Below are 14,085 nucleotides of genomic sequence, written 5' to 3' on the forward strand. Positions count from 1 at the left end.
CAGAAGAAATCACTTCCTTGCTGTTGCTTCTACAACATCACTCCTCTGTACTGATAGGTTTTTTTTTTTCATGCCTCTCTCCCTACCTGGTAAGCATCCTAATGACAGGAACCATAGCCCAATCATATCTGTATCTTCCAAATTTTTGATCTCCTGGCATGGAGCAGATATTCAATGAATGCTTGTTGAAAAAATAATGAAAGGCAGCAGATTATAATCCTCAACTCCATGTGTGGTGTTTGTCAAAGTGACCAACTCTCTTCCCTTCTGCCCCTCCACCACATCGTGAGTCACTGATGACACCTGTAGTAAAGCTGACAGGGATAAAGATACAGGTCTTTTTCATTGGAAACCTCTCCAGACCTCAGATAGCTCCCTTGTTGGATGATTTCCAGGCCTTCCCCTGGGCTCCAGCTTTGTCTCTTGAGGCAGGGTCAAGATGCACTGTACCTAGTCTGGATTTTGTTCTCCTCGGGTCGCCTCCCACAAGCTATACTTTATAGTTATACCCCTTTCGGGCACAGTCTGCAGGCAAACTGCTATGGTACGTGGCAATAAACTCAGTCTTCACAGCATACCTCACAAGGATGAGGAGCTATTCTATTAACTCTTTCCACAGGCTGACACAGGCACCCAGCCTTCCAAAGAAGCAACTTGCTCCTTGCTAATGGCCCCCTGTTATACTGTGGAGTTCTCTGTACTTTTCAAATCTATTTCACACATAACATTTTCATCTGACCATTACCATAGCTCCCTGCGCTAAATAAGCAGAGTAGATCTAGTACTCCAATTTGCAGATGCAGCAGAGACTCCAAGAGTTCTCAGCCACTAGGTAAGGACACTAACCAAAACCTGATTTCAGATCTTAAGACACCTAGTGTCCTGTTCTGTGTACTATAACATATTCTGTATCAATATATTCCAAGCTATCTCCAAGATCTGCTCATTCAGTACAAGTTAACTCAGCTAACCATTTCATGGACTAGTTCAAGGAATTTCCAGCACAAGAAGCAACAGTAGCAGCAGAGTTGGTGAGCTAAGCTCGAAACACTAGTTAACAAAAGTATTCTCAACTACAAGTCCATTCTTAGATATTCCTGGAATTGGGATGTGAACATACTGAAAATATTTTTAATTATTCCTTAATCAAAAATTCCTTCCACTTACCTAATGTCTATCAAGTGGCACACTGTGCCTTTCAAGAGATGGGAAGAGATTGTATGTCTCACTGACCAACAAAGGAGATTTCAAGACTACAGCTTACCCTCGTATGAACTCACCACAGTCCTTCCACAGAAGCTTCTGTTCCGAAATGTTAAAAGGTAGCTGAAGAGGAGAAAGGGTGAATTTTTGTTCCAGAAAGCCCTTCTCTCTCTCCCCCTCTCTCCCTCTTTCCATGCCTTCTTCAATTTAAGTTCTTAGATAAATCATTTCATCCCATGCAAAATAAAACTAAAGGACAATTCATTCAAAGAGTACTAATGACTGACATTGTCAGAGAAAAATTAAATATTCTAACGGTTTTTCCTTGCTTTTGTCAAGAATTCACCTTTAAAGAAAAAAAAGTATGTGCTTTGCAAAGTTGAAGTGATTCATCTTATTCCTCCAAGGTGAGGTGACCCACATCATTTCGTCATTTCAGACTAGCAGTCATATGAGGTTTCAAAATGAAATGTGACTCCTCAAAGGTAAAAACCAAACATACCACAGTGAAAAGTCAAAATTTTCATTCCTCTATTTTGCATTTTCAAGTCCTCCCTGCTTACATCTCTTTCCAGCTTGCCAGAATAAGACTTTTTTCTTCATAATATCAAGCATTTAGATGTGGAACTGTCTGCGTCAATTTCACTGTATATGGAAGAAGCCCAGTGGGAAAAACCTCAAATATTTCTTTGCTCTCCCTAAACATCTCAGGACCTTGACTCAGTTCCCTAGGGATGGTCAGAGCCTAAATCTTATTTTCTTAATAATTCTAATCCCAACATTGGGTAGGAGAATGGTAAATTTGCCTACCCTAAGAGGCATGGATTCTCCAAAACATTTCCCCTAATTTATTGGATTTCCCAACTTCCTTGCACAGATAATACAGAACTTTACAAATACTTCTTTGTTCCTCTCCTTTTATTCCCAGATAACTCCTTAAGATTTACTTTAGATATAGCCTCTAAGCTTCTCTCCCTCTTCCTCTAAGATGGGTACTCCTCCTTTCTGCTCTCATGGAAAGGTATGCATAGTGGCTAAAATATCTGAAGACCAAGATTTGAACTCTGGTTTTTCCATTTATTAGTTTATAACTTTGAGAAAAAAAGAAAAAGAAAGTAGACTCTCTCAGTCTGAGTTTTCTTATCTATAAAACCCGATGAAAGAAATTAAAGCAAACACAAATAAATGGAACGATATCTCATGTTCATAGTTTGGAAGAATTAATATTGTTAAAATGTCCATACTATCCAAAGGTGATCTACAGATTCAGTACAATTCTTTAAAAAAAATCACAAAGTCTTTTTTCTAGAAATAGAAAAAAAAAATCCTAAAACTCATATGTAACTGCAAAAGACCCCAACCAGCCAAAGCAATCTTTAGTAAAAAGAACAAATCTGGAGGCATCACCCTTCCTGATTTCAAAATATGTTACAAAGCTACAGTAATCAAAACAGCACAAAAACACTGGCACAAAACAGACACATAGACCAATGGAATGGAATAGAGAGCCCAGAAATAAATCAATGCATATATGGTCAACTGATTTTTGACAAGAGTGACAAGAATACACAATGGGGGAAAGGATAGTCTCTTGAATAAATGGTTTTTGAGCAACTAGATATCCACATCTAAAAGATTGAAATTGGACCCTTATCTTACACCATACACAAAAATTAACTCAAAATGAGTTGAAGACTTAAACATAAGATCTGAGACTGTAAAACCCCTAGAAGAAAACATAGGGAAAAATCTTGACATTGGTCTCAGCAATGATTTCTTGGATATGACACCAAAAGCACAAGCATCAGAAGTAAAAATAGACAAGTAGAACTACATCAAACTAAAAAGCTTCTTCACAGCAAAGGAAACCATCAACAAGATGAAAAGGCAACCTAAAGAATGGGAGAAACTATTTGCAAACTTTATATATTTTATATATGAGAAGGGATCAATTCCCAAAATATATAAGGAACTCTGACAACTCAGTAGCAAAAAACAAACAAAAACTAATTTAAAAATGGGCAAAGGGGGCTTCCCTGGTGGTGCAGTGGTTGAGAATCTGCCTGCTAATGCAGGGGACACAGGTTCGAGCCCTGGTCTGGGAAGATCCCACATGCCGCGGAGCAACTGGGCCCGTGAGCCACAGCTACGGAGACTGCGCGTCTGGAACCTGTGCTCCACAACAAGAGAGGCCGCGATAGTGAAGAGGCCCACGCACCGCGGTGAAGAGTGGCCCCCACTTGCCGCAACTGGAGGGAGCCCTCGCACAGAAACGAAGACCCAACACAGCCAAAAATAAATATAAAAATAAATAAATAAATAAGACCCGGCGCAACAAAATAAATAAATAAATATTAAAAAAAAAAAGCACTGCTCTAGAACGTGGAGAACTTCTCTCCTTATAAAAAAAAAATGGGCAAAGGACTTGAGTAGACATTTCTCTAAAAAAGAGATACAAGAGGCCAACAGATACATGAAAAGATACTCAACATTACTAATCATCAGGGAAACACAAATAAAAACCAGGAGATATCTCTTCATACCTGTTAGGATGGCTATTAAAAACAAAAATGAAAACAAAAGATAAGTGTTGGCAAGGTTGTGAAGAAAGGAAACTCTGGTACACCACTGGTGAGAATGTAAATTGGTACAGGTACTATGGAAAAAAGTACTGAGGTTCCTCAAAAAATTAAATAAAGAACTACCATATGATCAAGCAATCCCATTTCTGAGTATATATCCAAAGGAATTGAAACCAGGATCTCGAGGAGATAACTGCACTCCCATGTTCACTGCAGCATTATTCACAACAGTCAAGATACAGAAAGAAACCAAATGTTCATTGACAGATAAACTGATAAAGAAAATGTGGTGTATACATAAAATGAAATAACATTCAGCCTTTAAAAAGAAAGAAATCCTACCATTTGCAACAATACAGATGGACCTAGAAGACATTATGCTAAGTGAAATAAGTTAGTCACAGAAGAATAAATATTACATGATTCTTCTTATATGAGGCATCTAAAATAGTCAAAAGTATAGAAGTAGAAAACAGAATAGTGGTTTCCAGGAGATGAGGGGGAGGGAAATATGGGGAGTTATTATGTAATGGTTATAAAGTTAGAGTTTTACAAGATGAGTAAATTTCATAGATCTGCTGTACAACATAGTGCCTATATTTAACAATAGCTATCATGTACCAAAAATTTTGTTAAGAGGGTGAATTTCATGTTACCTTTTCTCACTGAAAAAAAGGGGAGACAGGAAACTCTTGGAAGTGATGACATGTTTATTATCTTGACTGTAACATAAATGCATACATATGTCCAAACTCACCAAATTGTATACGTTAATTATGTGCAGGGTTTTTTTCTTTTTGTATAGCAGTTATACCTTAATAAAGCTGGGAAGAAAAAAAAACAATGCCTTGATTTTGATAAATGCCCAATAATGCCAGATATCGACATAGTTATTATTCTAACATTTATGGTATTGTTATAATTTATGTTTGTATGTGTGTCCCCTACCAGTGTCTCTTTCAAGTACTTCTTAAGGACAGGAAATATGATGTTTACGCTTATAAAATTATGCTTATAAAAATATAATACTTTTGTCTAGCAAACTATCTAGCATAGAATGGGCCTTCAAAATATAGTAGAAGAATGAATGACTAAAGGAATCAGGCTTAGTATGTATCTGTGATAGGGCTCTACATCCTCTTAACCTAATTAGGTCAAAACAAAAATCTTTAAGACAAACCCAAAGTTCTGAGAGATTCAAGGCACTCAGAGGCCCAAGCAATGTGTTTATACCAACTGTCTGATCCATCATATCCTGGACACAATTATAGTGACAAAATTAAAAATATGGATTCTGAGGTCAGGGTTTGAGACCTAGCTCTGCAACTTAATTGCTGTTTGACTTTAAACTCCATAAGTCACAGCTTTCTCATACATAAAATAAGCATAGTTCTGCTTCATTGATTTGTCATGGGAATTAAGAAAAATAATTCACAAACAGTGCCTAGCATAATTCTTGGCATATAGTAGGTGTTCAGTTTCCTGGCAGTGAATTTTCCTGAGTCTTGTTTGTCTAAAAAAAAATTTTATTTCATCTTCATCTTCTCTGGTTATATACAGAAATTTAGGTTGGCAAAATTATTTTGTTGAGCACTTTAAAATTGTCATTCAATTGTCCCCTGGTTTTTATTGTTTGGTTTGAAAAATCTACTGTTAGTCCTACTGGTGATCCTTTGAAAGGAATGTGTCTTTGTTCTCTGACTTTAAGATGTTCTTTTTGTCTTTGAATCTCAACACTATTATGTGACAATGAGATTTTAAATTTTATTTCATTTGTAGTTTGTGACCTTTTTGATTTTGTAAAACTCTTAGCCATTTTATCTTCAAATATTTCTGCCCCAATATCTTCCTCCTCTCCTTTTGAGACTGTAATGAATATATGTTAAACCCTTTCACTGAGTCCCACATGTTTCTAACATTTGTTTCTGTATTTTCAATTTTGTGTCCTCTATGTACTTCATTTCGGATACTTTTTATAGACCTCTCTTCAACCTGGTGTGTGTGTGTGTGTGTGTGTGTGTGTGTATGTGTGTGTATTTGTGTGCATGTGTGTTGGAGCCTCCTCACTCTGGAAGGGGATAATTCATTTAATACTGAGGAGATCCCCATTATATTAAGTCCTTAAAGTGAGGGAATTTTTCTTCTTTTTCAGAAGTTCAATCTTGACAACACTCAAGATCTGAAGAAATACACCTCATTTTAATTCCTTACTGAAATAAACTGGATATTTGTGTTTCGCCAAAATGTGTATGTTGTAAACCTAATCCCCAGCATGAAGGTATTTGGAAGAGAGGCCTTTGGGAGGTGATTAGGTCATAATCATGACCTAATGAATGGGATTAGTGCCCTTATAAAAGAGACTCTGGAGAGCTCCCTCATCCTTCTGCCATGTGTAGTTACAGCGAGAAAACAGATATCTCTGAACTAGGAAACGAGCCCTCGCCAGACACTGAATGTGCTGGTGCCTTAATCTTGGACTTTCCAGTCTCCAGAACTATGAGAATTACACTTCTGTTGCTTATAAGCCACCCAATCTATGGTATTTTGTTATAACAGCTCTAATAGACTAAGGCACTTACTTTTTATTACATAGGTTATTATTCCTACCTGTCATTCATTAACATTTTTCTTCCCTTCATTATTTTGGTTTCAATGTTCTCTATGCTTTTTAATCCCTTGTGGGCTTGCTTCTAAACCAAGACTAGATATTCACCATCAGCATCAGGGGTTCTGCTATAACCAACAGAAAATCTGGATGGAGATGGGCAGAGGGCTAAAATCTTTTCCAGTACACTCTAGAGCTATAGTAGGGACACTTAGACCAAACCAAAAAATCACACCATGTTTCTTTCTGGGAATTGTGAGAAAAAATTAATATGATCTAAAAGAAGAAAAATGGAGCACTGCATGAGAATTAACAGACATCTTCAATTTGGAACACTCCTTAGTGTTTATTATAAGAAACTAAAAACCAAGAATCTTCTATGCTTTTAAAAATGTAACACTGGCACACCTAAATATCATTTAAATTCTCCTGGAAGAGGAATATTTATAGTATATGAACATTTAGAAACCTGAGACATGAGAAAATGCAAACCCTGCATTTTTTGATTACGGATATTCTGAATAGAACTAGGTTCATTCCAGGTGAATAAACATGAGGAGGCAGCTACAGAAGTGTTCCATGTTTATTTAAGTAATTACTCCCCTCAGGGAAAACACTTTACAACAGCAGTGGGGAAGTGAGGTGAAATCATGCAAGTTAAAATGCCTTCAAGTATAACCAATGGCCTGGGGACCCCAGAGAAGAAAGCCATATGCTAAGGAAATATACAGCTTGGCAACCTTTAGAAAACATTCCAGGAGCAGAAACTTTCTGGTCCTTTCAACTTCTCTCACAAGGGCTCCTGCATATCATCTGCTGCCATTGCCAGCTGCAGTACCCAACCTAGAAAAAAGCATTAGATTCTGAGGAGAAAATAGATTTTATCCTCAAAACTAGAGGTAGAGCTGGCAGGGGGGTGGGAAATGGGCAGAAATGGTTACACAGAGAAAAATGTGAGTAAATATAGTCCAATTCTCTTGTCACTAGCTCTCCCCCTCAGAGTTTCTTGATAGTGGGCTGCATAGCCCCTTGAATATTAATATTAATCATCTTCTCAGATTATATATTAAAATAAAATAATTTGTTTTAGAATTCTTAGAAAAAATTGTATGAGTTGCACAGCTCTCAGATATCATTTACTGCACTCTGCTTTCTGCCACTAAATAAAGCATGTTAAGCATTAACTGAGTAATGAGGAAAGCTTCCTCGTGCATGTCCAGCAGTGTTACAACCAAGCAGAACTTTGCAAGATACAGTTGATTCAGAGACCCTTACAAATCCAAAAGAATGCCAATGTCTCCACCTACATAAGTGGTCAGCATTTACATTAAGAAAGAAGAAAAATTACTGAGAATCCACTTGTTAAATATGTTTATAGGCACAGGATAAAATGGACAAGCAAATGAAACACTGATCCCCTTATCAAAGGCAAGAATGGCTACTCTTGGTTTTGTTTTGTTTTTTCCTGTGACTGTAAGACCTCTGCAAAGTAACATTTTCAAAGGTTTTGTTTACCGCTGTTGACTACGGAGATTCTGAAAAGTGCAGTCAACAAAACAAGCTAAATGGCACAATATCAACTCCATCATCTTTAGCCATTCGGATTTCAATTTTCACTAAAGAGAATTTCATTCTCCCCCACTCCACCCTTACTGCAACAGACCTGGTACTATCACCTCCAGAGCTCTTTCTTTGCTCTTTGATGCGATGAAATTAGTTGTTTCCAGAATATTTTGCATGACTAAGAAGAAAGGAATTGAATAAAATATTATAACTTACAAATCTCACTTGGGAAAATATGTGCATATAGATCAACATTTCTGGTAAAGGCCCCCAAATCCTTTTAGTCTCCCACTGAATTCACTCAGTGTTCTGCCTATGAATACATTCAGAGGAATAACACATTTTGAAAGTGACTCACTTGATAAAGGTGGTTAAAAAATAATTCAACAAGACAATCCCAGCTTTAAGTCTCATTTGAGTCCTCAAGGCAAAGGCGGGCATCAGTCATAACTGTTTATCCTAAAGCTGCCAAGGTGAAGACCCAAAGTAGAAAGACATCTAGTCTTTAGCCATATAAGTAGGGCCATTCTACTCAAAAAAAAGGACTCTTTATAGGCACACACCCATACACATTCTAAGAGACAGTGTGGTAAAATGAACAGAACCTAGACAGGGCTTCAGAGTTGGGAAGAACTAAATTTGAACCCGAGCTCTTCACCATGGTCAAACCACTCTTGACCTTGGTTAGATCATTTAACCTTGTTGAAATTCAAGTCCTTCATCTAGAAAATGAAGGTAATAATATCTACCTCCTGGAGTTTTGTGAGGATAAGTTCACATCCAATGGTGGTCATCACACCTTCATCCTCCCTATCTCCCAGCTATAACAGTCTGGCAAGGAATAATAAAAGCACCATAACTCAAGTAATAGTTCTTAAATTATATCCAGTCTTCCAAGCTCTATGCCCTCTGTCTAGGAAAAAAAAAATCACATATATTCCTGAAACCCTAGTATTTTTGGCTTTACATGGAAAGAGTGGGGTAGTAAAGTCTAGATCTAAATTGTCTTTCTGTTAGCCCATCAGACATATAGAGTCCCAAAGAATATATAAAACATTTTATTTCTTCCGATTTGACTTTTTACTGGAGCGGGACCTTAGTTCTTAACCCTTAAGACACCTGCCCACATAGCCACCTCCTTAGAGACAGCAGAGAAACCTCCTCTCCTATTCCATCTTTATCTTCCCCAAGGCTCCCTGGACACGAACAAGATTTCTCTTTAATTTTGCACCTTTAGAATAGTCTCTTTTTATGTGCAGGTAATCATCCCTTCACCCCACCAAATGCCATCTAGATGGTTCTTGGGTAGGGCATTCTGGGATGGAGAGGAGACTAGGGACAGAGGGAAAGAGGCATGCATAGCTATTTTCATTGAAGACGCTATAGCTTCCTGGTGATGAACACTTTCAATGTTCAGAAACCCTGTGGACATCTTCAATGTGTTTTTCCACCAACGAGAACAGGAAAAGGAAAAAACAGACCCATCCTGCTATGCACCCTCTCTATGGAAACTTCTCAGTCCTCACAAAGGTCAGTATCCCTCCCCAACCCCACTTGTGGGTGAAAAGGTACTGAGGTTTCTCCATACATACTTTGCCTACATCATTTGGTCTCTAGACGTGTAGCTAGTCTCCAAGAACCAACAGCTTACGCACAACCCTCCACCACCGGTACTCCCTCTGTCACCCCCATACACGTCCTAGGTCACTCTGGTTCCAGTGTACCATTTGCAGTTCCCTTCTGGACACTGCTGGCTCCAGATTAAGTTCTTTACAAGGGGTGCACTTCTTCCTTGTTTAGGAATGGTAGAAATCTCCCCACGCACCTGAGGGGAGAAATTCTGAGCCCTATGCCCACAACTCAAGTGTCACCCTCCCACAGTACATCTCTCCCTATCCCTAGGGAGGTCAGAGGGGACCCTTCTTGGCTCTGTAGTAGAAACTATTAACCTCTTTATGGGCGACAAGGTCAGCATCCTGAAAAGCAGCAGATCCTCTCTCCACCGGCTCCCAGCTGAATAGGAGAGCATTCTGAGCCCTGGTTTGGTGCAACCTTGAAACAAACTTCATAAACTTGATGGTATCCTAGCTGGCCTTTTATTAGATTGAATGTTGGGTTCAAATATGGTTTAGTACCCATCTATTAAGTATTCTGGGCTGTTGATGCCTCTGTAGGTGACAGTGGACTAGTTCTAGACTTTTTTTTAAAGATTTTTTTGATGTGGACTGTTTTTAAAGTCTTTATTGAATTTGTTACAATATTGCTTCTGTCTTATGTTTTTGATTTTTTGGCCACAAGGCATGTGGGATCTTAGCCCCCCAACCAGGAATCGAACCCGCACCCCCTGCATTGGAAGGCAAAGTCTTAACCACTGGACCACCAGGGAAGTCCCAGTCCTAGACTTATTAACCCCAAACAATTGAAATACTTTGGGTGGTAAACAGCTCTCAAAATTTCTCCCTTGATCAGAATGGACTCAAGAGAGAAATCTTTAAATTGTTAAGATTTTTTTCTGAACCTGTATGGTATGTGCCTGGGGGAAAAAGTGGGTAAACAATCCATTGCCACCAATATATTGCCAAGGATTCAGATGTCTAGCCCTCAAACAAACAAAAAAGAAGTCAATGCGAATTAATTCTAGGGGTTTGCTGATTAAATAATTTCTAGATGGGCTGCCTTTGGGGAAAAATATTTTCTTGAACGTAGCAAACCCAGGGGTCTCATTTTGTCACCCCATTCTCCACCATCAGAGGCCGAAGAACTGTCCTAAGCACCTGTGGTGCTTCAGTCCTCCCCAGGTGGCTTAAGTCATCATGCATCTTCCTGGGCCCAGAAGGCACTGTTTCCAAGTGCTTCCCCAGCCCACATATGGGGCACTCAGAGACTTTCCATGACATTCCATTCCTGAAGCAGAGCCTTCCTGGTCCTGGAAAAGTTGGGTAACCTTCCCTGCTGCAGGGCTCACTTTCCCCCTTCCTCCACCACCCGTAGCTCTGAGGCTTCTCACTGAGCATTTTGCCAACCCCATTCCCACAGCAGCAGTGGTGAGGAGTCTGGCCTGATAAAAATTCACCACAGAGTGTGGGCATCTCTCAGGGCTTATCTTGTCTTCCTCAGTCAGGAGTCTCTGATACAACCACTTCTCCAACATAAAACTGAAAACAGCAACCCTTTCCCAACAGTCTAAGGCATTCAGAATCTGCAGCACGGTATATTGATCCTTTTTTGCCCATTTGTTTAATATTATACTTTCTTAAAGAATTTGTCTCCTTCCATTATCCTAGCACTTTATATGTCCTATGCTAGGAAGAGGAAGGGAAAAAAGATGTCCTTCCACTCAAAAACATGCACAACCTTGTATACAATCTTGTATGCCAACCACTGTATTAGTTTGCTAGGGCTGCTGTGACAAGTACCACAAACTGGGTGGCTTAAACAACGGAAGTGTATCATCTCACAGCTCTGGAGGCTAGAAATCCAAAATCAAGGTGTCAGCAGGGTTGGTTCCTTCTGAGGACTGTGATGGAAGGATGTGTTCCAGGTCTCTCTCCTTGGCCTGTAGATGGCCATCTCCTCCCTGTGTCTTTTCATGTTGCTTCTCATTTATGCATGTCTATCTCTGGGTGCAAATTTCCCCTTTTTGTAAAGACACTAGTCGTATGCACTAGGACTCACCATGACCTCATTTTAATTTGATGACCTCTTTAAATGCCCTAGATATCTTTCTGGGGAGGAGGGGGTCACACAATTCAACCCACAACACTGCCCATTCATAGACTCTGTTCAAGAATGCCCGGAATAAAGCATCACCCCGGTACAAGACAGACTCTAGTGGCAATTAGAAAAGAACTCTGTCAAGTTCTTATCTTGTTGCTCAATCAACAGCAAGAAAACTGTATTCCCACCCACTGATTCATAGATCTCTCCAATTACATAGAAACTATAAACAGTTTTTTATTCTAAGATTCTATCTTTAATGTGAACCCTTTCTAGCACCTTAAAGCTCAACTTTTAAACGGGTTATTTTTTAAATGCTCTTGGTGTTTTAAATTAGTTTTGTTCATAATATTGTATATAATTATGAAAATATTCTTGAAATTTATTAACTCTAATGAATTAACAGTATGTGCTGAACAAGTTGCCAGAGTGAATAAGATCGCATAGAAAACTAGTTGTCCACTTGCCAATTTCCTGTTTTTTGTTGCCTGAGCAGTTACCTACTTGCCTCTGTACTCAAGTAAGACCAAGAAATTATCATTCACATATTTACCCATTTTAGCTGAGCTCAATGAAATTTGAAAATTTTCACCTACTTTAGAAGCGCGCTCTTCAAAAAAAAAAAAACCTTCTTCCACTGTCCTTTGAACAAATGGCGTCAAAAGACAAATTAAGTCCGACAGGCAATAAGGTTTTTAGAAGGCATATTGGTTTTACACAGAGTTGAAATTTCAGAATCACACCTGCCCCCTAAGCCCAGAATCTATTTCAGAAACTAAAATCACTTTTTGCTTTCAGCTTTCAAGTTGGCTTTGGGGATCTTATTTCCCCGACCAGGGATTGAACCTGGGCCTTGGCAGTGAAAGCGCCGGGTTCCAACCACTGGACCACCAGGGAACGCCCATCAGCTTTCAAGTGTTGACAAAACGTAAATCCCATTTTTTCCCTAAAAATCCCGTCTTAGGATGATACCATCTTTTCATAAAGGTCTAAATACTCTTATATTCTCATACAAACCCCAAAAGAATTCTGGAGATTCCATCAAATAAAAAACACAATGAGAAGAATCAATACTGGGAAGCAACATGAAGCATTCAGCGACTCAAAGTTTCCAGGAAGGGTGAGGTCATCTGAGCCTCAGGTACTTGAATCAGGCCAATTCTATGGTGAAACTTGGGGGTGGGTGGGAAGAGGGGAATATCCAGGACACTGTGTCATACTGAATAACTGAGACAGTTTATCAATGTCCAATATCACTTTGGAGTACAGATAGTTAATATCCTTCTACCCTAACTTTATTGGACTCAGTATCTATTTTCAAAAATGTGTCCTAGGTGATCTCCCAGCCTATTCATCTACTCTCTACACTATTCAGTCTGAACATTCGAGGGGGTTAAACAAAGGGGGTTCACCCTTTAGAACTCACAGCAGGCACAACGGTGCCAGGCCTGTCATGTACAAGCCTGAGAAACTGACAGTCCAGCTTATCTGGTTCCTAAAAGAGTAGCCCTCATTTCTATCCCTTACATCTCTACCTCTGGGTTCCCCAACCCTGGCCAGCATCTCCTGTTTCCCTTGGGTTGACCCAATGGACACAGCTATTAGCATCTCCATAGTTTGGAATTTGTGAACTAATTTGCATGTCAGTTTCTTCTGGAAAATTATGGATGATACATCAGTATTTAGAAGTTGTATAAGCAATTTCCTTATCTAGATTTGTGTCTTGGTGGGTAGACCCAGTCTGAGATGGAATGGCCAGCAATAATAGGATACCTCCTTTTTGATCATGGCTCAAATAGCTCTGGGTTTCCACTTCAGATCTTGGAGCATTTCCTAAATGAGCAGGTTAGTTTGGGTTCTGTCCTCTTCCAGTGCTTTTCCTCAAGTCAATTATTGGAAATTGGGGATTGTTTCTCATTGATTCATGTACTGGTCAGAGTTCTCCAGAGGAACAGAACCAGTAGGAGATACATATAGAAGAAGGTTTATTATAATGTATCGGCTCACGTGATTATGGGACTGAGAATTCCCATGATCTGCCATCTGCAAGCTAGAGACCCAGGAAAACTGGTGGTGTAGTTTAAAGGCCTGAGAGCTGGAGGGCTGATGGCGTAGATTCCAGTCTGAGTGCGAAGGCCTGGGAACTAGGAGTGGCGAGGGCAGTAGAAGATTGATGCCCCAGCACAAGAAGAGAGGCAGAGAGCAAATTCAACCTTCCTCTACCTCTTTGTTCTATTCAGGCCCTCAACCCATTGGATGATACACACCCACACTGGGGAAGGCTATCTGCTTCACTTAGTCCAATTCACATGTGAATCTATTCCAGAAACGCCCTCATAGACGCACCCAGAAATTATGTTTAACCAGATATCTGGGCATCCCGTGGCCTAGTCAAGCTGACACGTAAAATTAACC

The sequence above is a fragment of the Eschrichtius robustus genome, chromosome 6 (genome assembly GCF_028021215.1).
Source record: "Eschrichtius robustus isolate mEscRob2 chromosome 6, mEscRob2.pri, whole genome shotgun sequence".
Lineage (NCBI taxonomy): Eukaryota > Metazoa > Chordata > Mammalia > Artiodactyla > Eschrichtiidae > Eschrichtius > Eschrichtius robustus.